Genomic DNA, 13968 nt, shown 5'->3' on the forward strand with positions numbered 1-13968 from the left:
TAATATGTTGTTTTTAAGGTCTGATTTAAGTTTTTCTTAAATTCATATTAGTGGTTCGCCAAATATAAAATTATATATGTAGTGGTCCGTGAAGTTTTAAGGGTTGACGACCGCTGGTCTAAAATGGCGCGAATGGAACTTTTTTTTTTTTTTTTTTTTTTTTTTCCGTTCTGAATTTTAAAGTATACCATTATAGTCGTTAATAACACATTTTATTCTTTATATCAAAAGACAACTTGATCAATTTTTATGGGAACCGTCTGCATTCTTATTTATAATTTTTTCACTCGGGTTTCAAATTTTGTTTTGTCTAACTGTTAACCGAAGGCGCCACTGCTGAGCAACCATGAATTAACGAATGATGTTTTTATGGTATTCGAGAGCATCCGAAAGAGTTAACTTGCGATTAAATTTTTAAGACAGTTTAAACACAATTTTTTGTTTTAAGTCATTTCATATTTTTGACATGGATTTAATTTTAAAAATGAGTCCCATTTATGCAGCGAGTGATCATTATTTTTACATAATACACAAGTCGGAGTAGCATTAACCTATTTTTAATGGCCATAGATTTTGAAATTTTTTCTAACGGATAGTTCACTTTGCTAATGATTAATAATATCTAATGACTGACATCTTTTGTCTAAAAACGAGCTCTCAAAAGCTTCAAATGTTGCTTGCGAATGATGTGCCATTTATTTTAGGCTTAAGTAAGCATTATGAAGTAAATTCTTGAAAGCTTTCTCACTAGCAACAAAGAAAACAAAAAAATTAAATAATTAAAATTTAATTAATTAATTAGTCAATCATTAAATGTATTTATATTCATCGAATTGCATCTTGAATAATATGAGTAGTTAGGAGTTTTCCTTTACTTGCTTCTTCATCCCAGGTACTTGAAAGTTAATTCAGAAAAATACTTTCAATATGTTCTTCAACTATCCATAACTTTTATTTAAATAATACATAATTGGTAAATTGCATTTAAAAGTTCCAAAGTAACCATAGTTTCTAAAAGATTCCAGCCTTTTTCACCTATAATCCCGATTTTGTCATTAATTTTGTTATCAACTGTGTTGCCTCATTCTTGGTTTGAAAATTTTCTGATTTTATTTCAGTGCATGCCAGAAAGATCATTATCTTAGTATCAAGTATGTGTATCTTTTTTTTTATATATTGCCTGAAGTAATATTCTGGAGAGCAGTTTTATTTAATTTCTTTTAAAGAATGTTTTTAAACTCTTGATTATGCCCAATATATAAAAATTAGAGTTTATTAATATCAGCAGTGAAATGAAATATCGGTGGAGTGGAAGAGTAAACAATGTATAACAAACATATACGGTTTACAAATGAAATATTTTACTCTTAACACAATAAAGAATAAATCAAGGCAGGGGGGAAACGATATATATATTAACATTTTCTTCCTCCTTTCCACATGCTTTCGTGGTGTAACTGGAAGCACGCTCGACGCGTATTCGGGAGTTCTGCTGTTCGAATCCGGAGAGGGCATTGCACGTTTTTTCACGTTCCTGCATCTATAAAACTGAATGGTTCCGCATATTAAAGTGAAAGCCATAATGGGTGAGTCTAATATCTTTGTCAAAACTGCTAAGATGGATTGAAATAGAGAGTTTACAAAACAGTTTTGTAACAGAATGTATAATGGGAATTGGCGATTTGAGATGATAAATCACAAATCGCCACAGTGTCTGGAGGGTGGCGGTTGCTATAGCAACAGGACTAGTATATTTTAAATAGGGACGAACATTCGTCTTCAAGACACTCCTACGAAAATGGGCCAAGGCTCGTTTCTACGGCAACAGACAGCTGCAGACTAACGGGCGAGGGCTTTTCTTATGATAGACAAACTGCAACTACCATTTCCCGTGCGGTTTCCAGAGGTATGCATCGCTACATGAGCGCAGAGCTCATCGACATGTATTTTATATAAAAGGCGAGCAGAAACGGTAGTAGATAAAAAATACGGGTTCTGCGACACGCGGTGTGCGGTGTGGGCGTGGTCAATGACGTCACACAGAGGGCGGGGCCAAAGGCAACGTCATCACACTAGGAGGCGTGGTCACGAATTGAGTTGAGGTGTTGGTAGACTGTTGATTGAGTTGTAGACCTCCTGCTTTTCATTTAAAGTTAGTTTTTTAAAAATTGGCAACGGGAAATATTTTCTGCATCTTAATTTTGATGATATAGCGATGCTGCCCTCTATTAATGAAAAAGTGAATTATATGTTTTAGAAGTATATTTTTTAAGTCTGGTGTTAAAATTCTTCAATGCGCGACTCTGAAAACAATGTAAAAGAAACAAATATAAAAAAGACTTTCCTTTAATGTAACTACAAGATAATTTGTTTTTATTACTCAATTTTATTCTGATACTTTTATCCTTTCTACTTTTAAATGAAACTTTAACTTATTTCTTAGGTTTTCTGTTCATAATAACATATTCATTTACTGTCATATTTTTTTAATACTTAACGTTTCTAATTTGTAATATTTTATTTAATTTCCACATACTATTTTTTTTTCATACCTTTCATAAATTTCAGCATACCTGATTTTTAACTTATATGTTATATTTCACAAACGTTCCCGCACATGCTGTTTATTTGTTACATTACTTAATTTTAGATGCAATTTCACACTTTTTTTAACGTTATAATGTTCAATATATTCTGAATTTTAACTTCATTTACTTTTTTTAAACCATTCTAGTATTCTATACACACTTTAACTTAGTGGTATGAAATTGTATTTAGAAAGAAACGTTAATTTTTCGTGATCTTAATTCTTTTACTAAATTTTCTACAAAATTTCTAATTTCTTTCACGTGTTTAACAATATCTTCCTTACATTACCGAATATTTTTTTTTAAACTTAAGTCTATAACTGTTAATTGCTTTTCTTACGTTCATGATTTCCCTTCTGTGTTTATATTTCTTAATTCTAGTTTAACTTATTTATTATAATGTTTTTATTTCTGTCTCATCACTCGTAATTCCAACATTTTATCCCTTTTTATTTATTTTAACGATATGGATTGTTTTCATTTACTCCATATTCAAACATTTCCTTACAATTTTTAAAATACTTGTTTTATTCTCCGATCATAATAGATCATCTACAGGTTTTACTCAGAAATTTCCATTCACAACTTTACAGTTTAAAACCATTTATATCTAACTGTATTTCTTTCTCATATAGTTTTACGATCTTCAAAGTTTGTAACATCATGTTTAGTTTTAAATCCCTATTACCTTTAAGTGTGTTGATAATTTTCATTTATAATTTTACAACCACATTCAGTGTTTCATCCACACATACCAAAATATTTCTTACATCTTCTGATATTTAGTCTATGTCATATTTCAGTACTTCAAATGAATTTACACTGCTCACATTATTATTTTTTCATGTTTTAGAGACACTGACTATACTAATTTTACTATTTTTCCTACACTAATTGCATCTGTGTCAGCACTCATGATAAACTAGCAATTGTTTTGCATCACATGCATAAAGAAATTCTTAAAACCAACTTTTTCAATATCGTACTCAAATTACTGTTTTCCAGATGGGAAATACCAGTATTCTTTGGTTTTACTCTGTTACATCTTCTTAAATTTTAACATCTTACTTTTAATTCTAACATACATTTTTTGAACAGTTTTCTTCTTTTAATGATAGCCTTACCATATTTGTTCAAATTAATTCTTTCATTCACCTTCTTTACTACCGTGCTAAATAGGCATAAACATTTAGATTCAGAATATTTCTTTTAAATCCGATGTAAGACTTGAATTTCATTCATGATACGGATTGTCTCTTGATTTTCTTTTTGTTTACCTTACACTAATAGAAAATTTTTATTTTACAAGTTCAGCTTTTAACGAAATAAAAACTACGATACACCTGCTGTTTTTAAGAAAAAGAACTTTGATATATTTCTGGAAATGTAAATGCTTTTAGAGTTTTCTTTCAATAACGTTGATTTTCATTACTTTACTAACTTCAATAATTCTCTTATTAGCTAATATGAATGAAAGAAGATTGTCAAAAATGTGACATAGTATAATTCTTACGAACATACGTACCTTTACCAGCATACAGATATTACCGATTGAAATGAAGAAAGATACAGATATTTTACTCAATCTACATTAAATTTAAAAAATATTTAAATTTTCATACATTCCAAAGAATAAACGAAAATTCAATAGATATTGTCATGTTTGTATACATGAGATAAAAGTTTTATGAATGGTATTTAAAGTAATGCTTAGAACTTCATAAAAGCGAACATTCACTATGTTAATACACATATCATCAGTTATTTACATTAATCAATGTAATATTAATCATTACATGTACTATATGCATATATATTTAAAGTTTAATTGTCTTACAATTGAATAATTAACTATTGAGAGAAAGAGGTTCATATCTTACACTATTTAATTCACATGGAACAAATTTTTCCATCAACCACATTGAACCACGTTTATTAAATTCGCCAAAGCTCTTTTATTTCTGCATTTTCACACTCACAACACATTTTAAATGTAACTATTGATTACCATTTCAAACACCGATATCATAACTCAGTGTAAAACTACATCATAACTCATTTTTTCCTTACTAACTACAATTTTATATATTCAAGAAGTACATCTAAGACATGATCATTTCCTATGTTCTAGCAAATCGATTCAACTGCGAACATACTATTAAGACTTGCGATTTTAGAAGACTTGCATGTATTAACGATGTCAACGTTTCTTCGTTTTTGTAAGATTCGCATCAAACCATATCGCATTTGAATGTGGTGTAAGAGATCACTTTTTCTTTTAAACACTTGTAAACAATGGATGCAATTTATAAGAAGAGAAGTATCATGCTGTTTCAAAACATCATCACCAGCATATTTCTGTTTCTTTTGACACCAGCAAAATTAAAAAAAAAAAAAAAAAAAAAAAAAAAAAAAAAGGTTCGTGAGATTTTCTTCAAATTCTGTTTTACTTGAAAAAATGTCCGAACATTCAATACGACGTAAAGATTCATATTGTTGTAAATTCTTATGCTCACTAAATATTTTTTATCATGATTTACTCTTAAAAGTAACTTTTAAGTACTCATATCCTTTTTACATGAAAAAAGTTTTCATATCCTTTTTACATGAAAAGAACTTGTGATTATTCACTACAAAATTCTAAGACGAGAAGCTTCGCGACTTTTCAAACTATAAACTTAAATTTCTTAGGACATACACTACATCTGATGTTTATTTCATGAGATTTCAAATATCTCTTCAGATTACTCGTATTCAAGAAACCTTACAAATATATCACATAAGTTCAGCGAATAATCGCTTCATAAACTCTTAAATTTTCAACACGAGTGAATCACTTGAAGCATATACTGCAACGTAAACATACAATACTTAAAAAATTGTTATAAAAAATAAAAATACATTCATTTTACCAAGATGCTTTTCTATTTAAATACATTTATTTATTTCCAAAGAACAAGTTTCTGTATTACACATAAAATATACTTAGAATTTTCTTACATTAATTAACATCAAATTAACAGCAATATCCATTTACTGACATTTGATGTACATATTTGCTTTAAAATTAAAACTAAAATTTCAATATATTTCTATTAAAAAAACATAAGGAAAAAAAATAGTCATAACATCAAACAAACACAGAAATTTAAATAGAATAGCTGTACTTATATTAATGCATTTTTATAATCTTCATAACATTTTAATTCAATAAACCTATCACAAAATAAATGAAAAAATTTTTTCTGCCTTAAAGAATCTCTTATATTTTTAAAATTAATACATAAAAATATATCTTCACCAATATATTTAATTCTATCATCAACACTTATTATAATGCAATCATGTCTTGTTTGTGAAGGATGATTTACAATGTAACCTTCGCATTTAAATAGTTTTTTAATCACTGCATTTAATTCAGTTTTGATAGAGTTTATGAGTTCTTTAAAAAGTTCATCATCATCACTTGCCATATCCGAACAATTGTTTTTACATTTGATTTGCAACGGTAAAATAATTTCAAAAATACTTTTATATAAAGTATTAGATACATCAGGAATAATTTCTTTCAATTTTTTTAAAATATCACAGTTTACTTTTAGGTATGTAGGTTTTAGTTTAAAAGAATTTTCATCTTGTTTAAAAACTTGTTGAAAAATACACTCACCTTCTTTGTTGAAAACTACCAACTCATTATTGCAAATGATGCTGGTACTCGTATAGACAAGATTAAATTCATATATTTTTGAGGAAAATTCTTGCCATGTTGCAGGAGTTATAACAACACCGCGTGTAGTAGGGTATAATATTTTATTTTGTTCCACACATTCACGTAGATGAATGTTCATTCTGTTTTCAGACTGATTTATGGCCACAAAATATCCTCAACCAAGAGTTCACTGTGCAATCAACTTCGAACTTTCTTTTTTCTGTTCTCGATTATTCGGCATGAAGATATTTTCAGGAACAGATTTCATATAGTGGGAAAACCAGTCATCCTCTGGAAGTTCATCCTCATTATCTTCCAAGCGTCGTTTCTTAATTTTCATGTTTCGGAATGTGATACTAATTCTAGGATCTTTAACGTCAGATTGAGAGGGTATTCCGTGCATCCAAAATTGATTCGTTGGTGGTTTCATTACAAGGAGAGTTGCATGAGTTAAGTCCACGCTTCGAGGTGGGAAATTTCGCCTGGTAAATACCATTTGACGTTTTGCACCTAAACTGATGATAGGGATATCACTTTCAGGTTCGAGACAAGTTTCATTGTCTTTATGCGTTGAAATTTTCGCCACTCCGTCAGGATAATAGTTCAATAAAGCAAAATTATATTTTTTGCCAGTTACCGTTTCAACATAATCTTGTACATTTAGAAGAGTTTGAGTCCATGGTTCTGCACAAATGCTCGTTCCAGAGAATTCGTAACTAAGTCCTTCATCACCAAAACCGAGTACTTTTCTTCGTGGAACATACTGAGTCCCATTAATTTCAAAACTAATATTTTTAAAATCATAATTTGATAGTTCATCTAGCAAAATATCAGCTTCATTTCGTGAATAAAATTCTTCGTATAATTCCACATTTAACTCTGTATCACATATATTCCTCATATTCGCTTTTGAATCTAACGACAATTCTGAATGATATAGAAATACGTAGCATTCTTAAATAGCAAAAATTATCTAAAAAATACATTAACGAAACCGCGTTATCATGATAACGTGAAGTCTACAGCGCTTATCAAGGATCTTCCTTCACTTCTGTATGTACTGTCAAACTTGGAATAGCAATAACAACCTTAAGATAATACATTCTTTCGCGTATGATTATCAGAGTTTTAGAAAGTTTCCTTTACTCTATCATGATAAATGGATGATGCTTTCAAGGTTCACCTTATGCATATATGTAATATCGAGGTTCAGAATAACAACATTAGGATACTATAACTCTTTCCCACTATCCTATCATGATTATTTTTACACATATGACGCCGGAAAGCCGGCGTCAATTCATTTGGAGTACTGAAATATGACATAGTCTAAATATCAGAAGATGTAAGAACTATTTTGGTATGTGTGGATGAAACACTGAATGTGGTTGTAAAATTAGAAATGAAAATTATCAACACACTTAAAGGTAATAGGGATTTAAAACTAAACATGATGTTACAAACTTTGAAGATCGTAAAACTATATGAGAAAGAAATACAGTTAGATATAAATGGTTTTAAACTGTAAAGTTGTGAATGGAAATTTCTGAGTAAAACCTGTAGATAATCTATTATGACCGGAGAATAAAACAAGTATTTTGAAAATTGTAAGGAAATGTTTGAATATGGAGTAAATGAAAACAATCCATATCGTTAAAATAAATAAAAAGGGATAAAATGTTGGAATTACGAGTGATGAGACAGAAATAAAAACATTATAATAAATAAGTTAAACTAGAATTAAGAAATATAAACACAGAAGGGAAAACATGAACGTAAGAAAAGCAATTAACAGTTATAGACTTAAGTTTTAAAAAAAATATTCGGTAATGTAAGGAAGATATTGTTAAACACGTGAAAGAAATTAGAAATTTTGTAGAAAATTTAGTAAAAGAATTAAGATCACGAAAAATTAACGTTTCTTTCTAAATACAATTTCATACCACTAAGTTAAAGTGTGTATAGAATACTAGAATGGTTTAAAAAAAGTAAATGAAGTTAAAATTCAGAATATATTGAACATTATAACGTTAAAAAAAGTGTGAAATTGCATCTAAAATTAAGTAATGTAACAAATAAACAGCATGTGCGGGAACGTTTGTGAAATATAACATATAAGTTAAAAATCAGGTATGCTGAAATTTATGAAAGGTATGAAAAAAAATAGTATGTGGAAATTAAATAAAATATTACAAATTAGAAACGTTAAGTATTAAAAAAATATGACAGTAAATGAATATGTTATTATGAACAGAAAACCTAAGAAATAAGTTAAAGTTTCATTTAAAAGTAGAAAGGATAAAAGTATCAGAATAAAATTGAGTAATAAAAACAAATTATCTTGTAGTTACATTAAAGGAAAGTCTTTTTTATATTTGTTTCTTTTACATTGTTTTCAGAGTCGCGCATTGAAGAATTTTAACACCAGACTTAAAAAATATACTTCTAAAACATATAATTCACTTTTTCATTAATAGAGGGCAGCATCGCTATATCATCAAAATTAAGATGCAGAAAATATTTCCCGTTGCCAATTTTTAAAAAACTAACTTTAAATGAAAAGCAGGAGGTCTACAACTCAATCAACAGTCTACCAACACCTCAACTCAATTCGTGACCACGCCTCCTAGTGTGATGACGTTGCCTTTGGCCCCGCCCTCTGTGTGACGTCATTGACCACGCCCACACCGCACACCGCGTGTCGCAGAACCCGTATTTTTTATCTACTACCGTTTCTGCTCGCCTTTTATATAAAATACATGTCGATGAGCTCTGCGCTCATGTAGCGATGCATACCTCTGGAAACCGCACGGGAAATGGTAGTTGCAGTTTGTCTATCATAAGAAAAGCCCTCCCCCGTTAGTCTGCAGCTGTCTGTTGCCGTAGAAACGAGCCTTGGCCCATTTTCGTAGGAGTGTCTTGAAGACGAATGTTCGTCCCTATTTAAAATATACTAGTCCTGTTGCTATAGCAACCGCCACCCTCCACACACTGTGGCGATTTGTGATTTATCATCTCAAATCGCCATTTCTGTTTATACATTCTGTTACAAAACTGTTTTGTAAACTCTCTATTTCAATCCATCTTAGCAGTTTTGACAAAAATATTAGACTCACCCATTATAGCTCTCACTTTAATATGCGGAACCATTCAGTTTTATAGATGCAGGAACGTGAAAAAACGTGCAATGCCCTCTCCGGATTCGAACAGCAGAACTCCCGAATACGCGTCGAGCGTACTTCCAGTTACACCACGAAAGCATGTGGAAAGGAGGAAGAAAATGTTAATATATATATCGTTTCCCCCTGCTTTGATTTATTCTTTATTGTGTTAAGAGTAAAATATTTCATTTGTAAACCGTATATGTTTTGTTATACATTGTTTACTCTTCCACTCCACCGATATTTCATTTCACTGCTGATATTAATAAACTCTAATTTTTATATATTGGGCAAACACAGCCCTTGATTTGGACATGGGGCAAGATGTAATCCTACAAGTCTACACGAACGATTTTGGGCCCACCAGCGGCCGAGCGGTAAGGCCGCTGAACACTGGTAGTTCGGTCCGAGGTTCGAATCCCGTGAACGGGCTGGCTGCATGGGCGTTTTCGTGGTTTTCCCCATGTGTAACGTGTATACGAGCCAGTTTCCCTTAGAAAGTCCTCCACGAAGTCATCCCTCCCCTTAGGCAGATAGCCCTCGAGGCTTTGCCGTAATCACACACACACACACACACGAACGATTTTGTCATTATCGCAGGAGGTGGTAACCGTAAGGATATTGAATGAAAAGCTAAGTATGCTATAGAGACTATAGAAAAGTGGAGCAACAAATTTTAACTAAGTTTCAGTAGTGCTAAAACAAAAATGATCACGTTTCCCAAAGGGACCAAGTTGATAAGTAACCCGCCCAGGTTACGTTGTAAAGGAGCTCCTATACGGAATAACAGACTCATGTCGTATAACTGGAACCTGAAGGGTAAAAATTTGGAAACAGCTATACTCAAGAGATATAGAAAGATTAGTACTTTATGGCTGCCAAGTGTGGTGGAACTTTAGTGGAACAATAAGAGCACGGACCAAGCTAATCCAAATTCAGAGAACAGTAGCAATAGAAGATGAGTGTTTGTCACAGATATTTAGTTAGTTAGAAAAACGCGTGCTTCTCAGTGCTTCTCAGTATCACGAAAGCCTTTCGCACAGCACCTACGTCAGAGCCCTACAAATTGCAATGAGGACAATACCATTATATTTGAAGGCAGACATTGAGTCCAAACTTTATAGGCTCACTAATTATGGAGAGAATATCATCATGGATGATTTGAGAGTTACTAAAGAGGACATAGAATATTTAGTTCCCAATTTACAGTATTATCCCGCTGACAGGAATACCTTAAGATGGGCCAAGGATCCTCCGAAGAACGAAGGACTTGAAATTTACACGGATGGTTTTAAAATGGATGACAAAGTAGGTGCAGAGTTCATGGCTTATTCCAACGGAGTCATATGTAAAGAGACCAGACTACGACTAAGTGATACAAGTTCAGTCTTCCAGGCTGAGGCAATGGCCATCAAATACACACTTATATGGGCAAGCGACTATCCAAGATCTCTTACGATTTTTTTCAGATAGTCAAAGTGTTCTAAAAGCGCTATGCAGCACGACTCGTATCACGCTCATTATAAGAGCTATCTCAGAGATTATCAACACAGAGTCCCAGATAAGACGAATAAAATGGTTTTGGTTTGGTTTATTAGATTACGGCAAAGCACTCGAGGGCTATCTGCCTTAAGGGAGGGATGCCTTCATGGAGGACTTTTTAAGGGAAACTGGCTCGTATACACGTTACACACGCGGAAAACCATGAAAACACCCATGCAGCCAGCCCGTTCGCGGGATTCGAACCTCGGACCGAACTACCAGTGTTCAGCGAAGTTACCGATCGACCGCTGGTGGGCCGAATAAAATGGAATTGGGTCAGACGCCAAATAGGAGTGGCATGTAACGAGGTGGCTGCCGATAAAGCAGCGAAGGCGGTGCTAAGAAGTACGAACATAGACATTGACCTCCCAGTGTCAAAACAAAGAGTAAAGTATGCCTTGACAGACCTGATCATTACCAAATGGCAGAACCAATTGGACGAAGAAGAGACGGGAAGAGTGGTTCGCGAATACTTCCCACGAATCTCAACCGAGAGACTGAAAATAGACTACTATTTGACACAGTTGATTATGAACCATGGTAAATTTTTAAGTTATTATAAGTTTTTCTCAAGAAAAATGTGAGATGTAGCTGCGGCGAAAGTGCAGAAAACGCAAATGCGCATGACCGGTGATCGACTGCCCACTACTTTCAGCAGAAAGAGCGAAGTTTCTTCCGAATTATGCAAGCAGAATCCCAAAGAAAGACCTTATGTATAACACAAAATGTGTACAAGGGATTAAAATCTTTCTAAAATGTGCAGAGGAAAAGGAACGAGACATAATCATAGAAAATGATATGTAACAAGCGTCTGTACTTCTGTATAACAACCATTGATTGTATGGAACCATCTTTCCACCTTTTTTGAAAAGCGCATTTTGTAAATATTGTACATATGTATATGATTTGTATTCCGTATAACCTTAATAAAGGACCAGTGGGTCCCCAGTTGACGAGGTCAACAAATTTTCTAGTCAGGGATGATGCTCTCTCCGGTGCCATCCCTTAACCTAACGGCGGTGCTACTATGCGTACGACCGGTAGTTTGTTTCCGCACTCTATTCGACCCGAATTGTTCAAAATCTAAAAGCCCGTTATGCCCTTCAGTGGACGAGGCGGGTTTTCTAAAGTTAGTTAGTTACCATGAGAGGGAGAGAGCTAGGTTATTCCTTTAGCTCCTATGGATGTTTTCCTCACCGAAAAACGAAATTTCACATGGAAATTTGGATCTCACCACCGTGCTGTTGTCTGTTTAATCATTAAAGAGCAGAAAAGGAAAGAAGAGGAGAATGATTTGAGACTTGCTAGTGTCCAGACGTTGTACGTCTCCAGAGATTATTTCTCTCTGTAAAATGTATGATATTTCTACCGACATGTGTAAAAAAATTGTATTGTTATGTTAAATAAAACTCAGATTACACATGCTATTATAGCAATAAAAATCCGAAGACGTTACAAATACGTTGCCTCAAAAGCTACTGTTCGATAAAGAACACTACTGGAGATTTTACCAGGTTGGTCATTTAATTGACTGTGGGTTATCCGTTCCAAGTATTATTTACAGCCTTGATTAGGAATACAAGTATTGTAGCTAAAGTGTGCGTTATAGACAGTAAATGAAAGTTGAGGAGACAGATTTGGCTTGCACCATTTTACAAGTAATTTGAGCTCATGAGTAGTGAGGAAAATAATGTAAAATTAATGTTTTACTATTCTTGTGTGTTTGTTGCTTTATCAGTTGATTTAGACAGACTTTAGTGTAGGTTATGCTTGAAGATGAGTGTTTGTCACAGATATTTAGTTAGTTAGAAAAACGCGTGAAACCTTATAGGATAATGTAAAGTAAAACTCAAAAAAGTTTTGAAAAACTCACTAAACACACTTTGAACGTCTAGAATTCATATTAAAAGGCATGTTATCTTGTTTTTGAAAACAAAGTGTATTATTACGAGTCATAAATAAAGGTGTAATCAATTGTGGTGTTGAGTGGCCCCAACTTGCCCGCAACAATAGTAGTGACTGCTATGAACTGGAAAGTACACAAACTCTTAAGAAGGGTTTAACTCCCTTTTTATTCCACTTTAGAAGTTACAGATGCGTTCACTTGACGCTCACAAACTACGCCGACCCGGCGGTTAAAAAAAAATAAGAAAGTACAACTAAAAATGAATAATAACAAGTCACTACCTACGAGGCTCTCTAAACGTGACTAATTTAACCGCGTTCTAAGATACAGCTAAGATTTCAGCAAACTTTCTGAATAAAAAGTTGAAAGATTCAATTAACTGCCGAAGCAAGCACACAGGCCGAAACGCGCGGTTCTTAAATTTCTACCTAGCAACCTTCACGCTGGTGAATCAAGAAAGGACACCTACAAACTCGTTTCCCTTCTATTTAACTCAAAATACTTCTGCTGAAAATTTGAATACTTTGCTCGTTCTACTAAAATTTACATACTCTGGCATTGGCAATTCCAGGGAAAAGTAAGGCTTGACAGGAAATATAGCTTAAAATAAATGTTAGTTAAAATAAATATAAACCCTACATTTCCCGCTGTCAGAATTTGGTAAACTTGGAAGCAGGTCCTAGAAACGACCTATCGAAGAGTTTCCACAATCCTGAACTAGATTTTAAGAGCCTCGTTTACATAAGACAAACTGTTTTCTCAAAGATTAAAATAAATTTCTGTCGATACATCATTTTACCATCTCTTCTTACAGGAACCTTTCCTGGACTTCAGCGGGCAATCTTTTCCCTTCCTTCCAGCGTCTGGAAGGAATAAGTATCAGTATTTTCTAAATACATTATAATTTACACTTTCTTAACACTGGATAAAGTTTTTGTTTTTGATCGTTTTATTTTCCTTAATTACTGCTTAATTCACATTCATTCAAGTATTCAAACATGAATTTAGCTTTACCCTGGTTCTCCACCATGTGTGGTGTCAAACGGGAATATTCGTATTTTA

Source organism: Stegodyphus dumicola, chromosome 1, assembly GCF_044657685.1.
Source record: "Stegodyphus dumicola isolate Sdum_Otavi_A_Nest chromosome 1, ASM4465768v1".
Lineage (NCBI taxonomy): Eukaryota > Metazoa > Arthropoda > Arachnida > Araneae > Eresidae > Stegodyphus > Stegodyphus dumicola.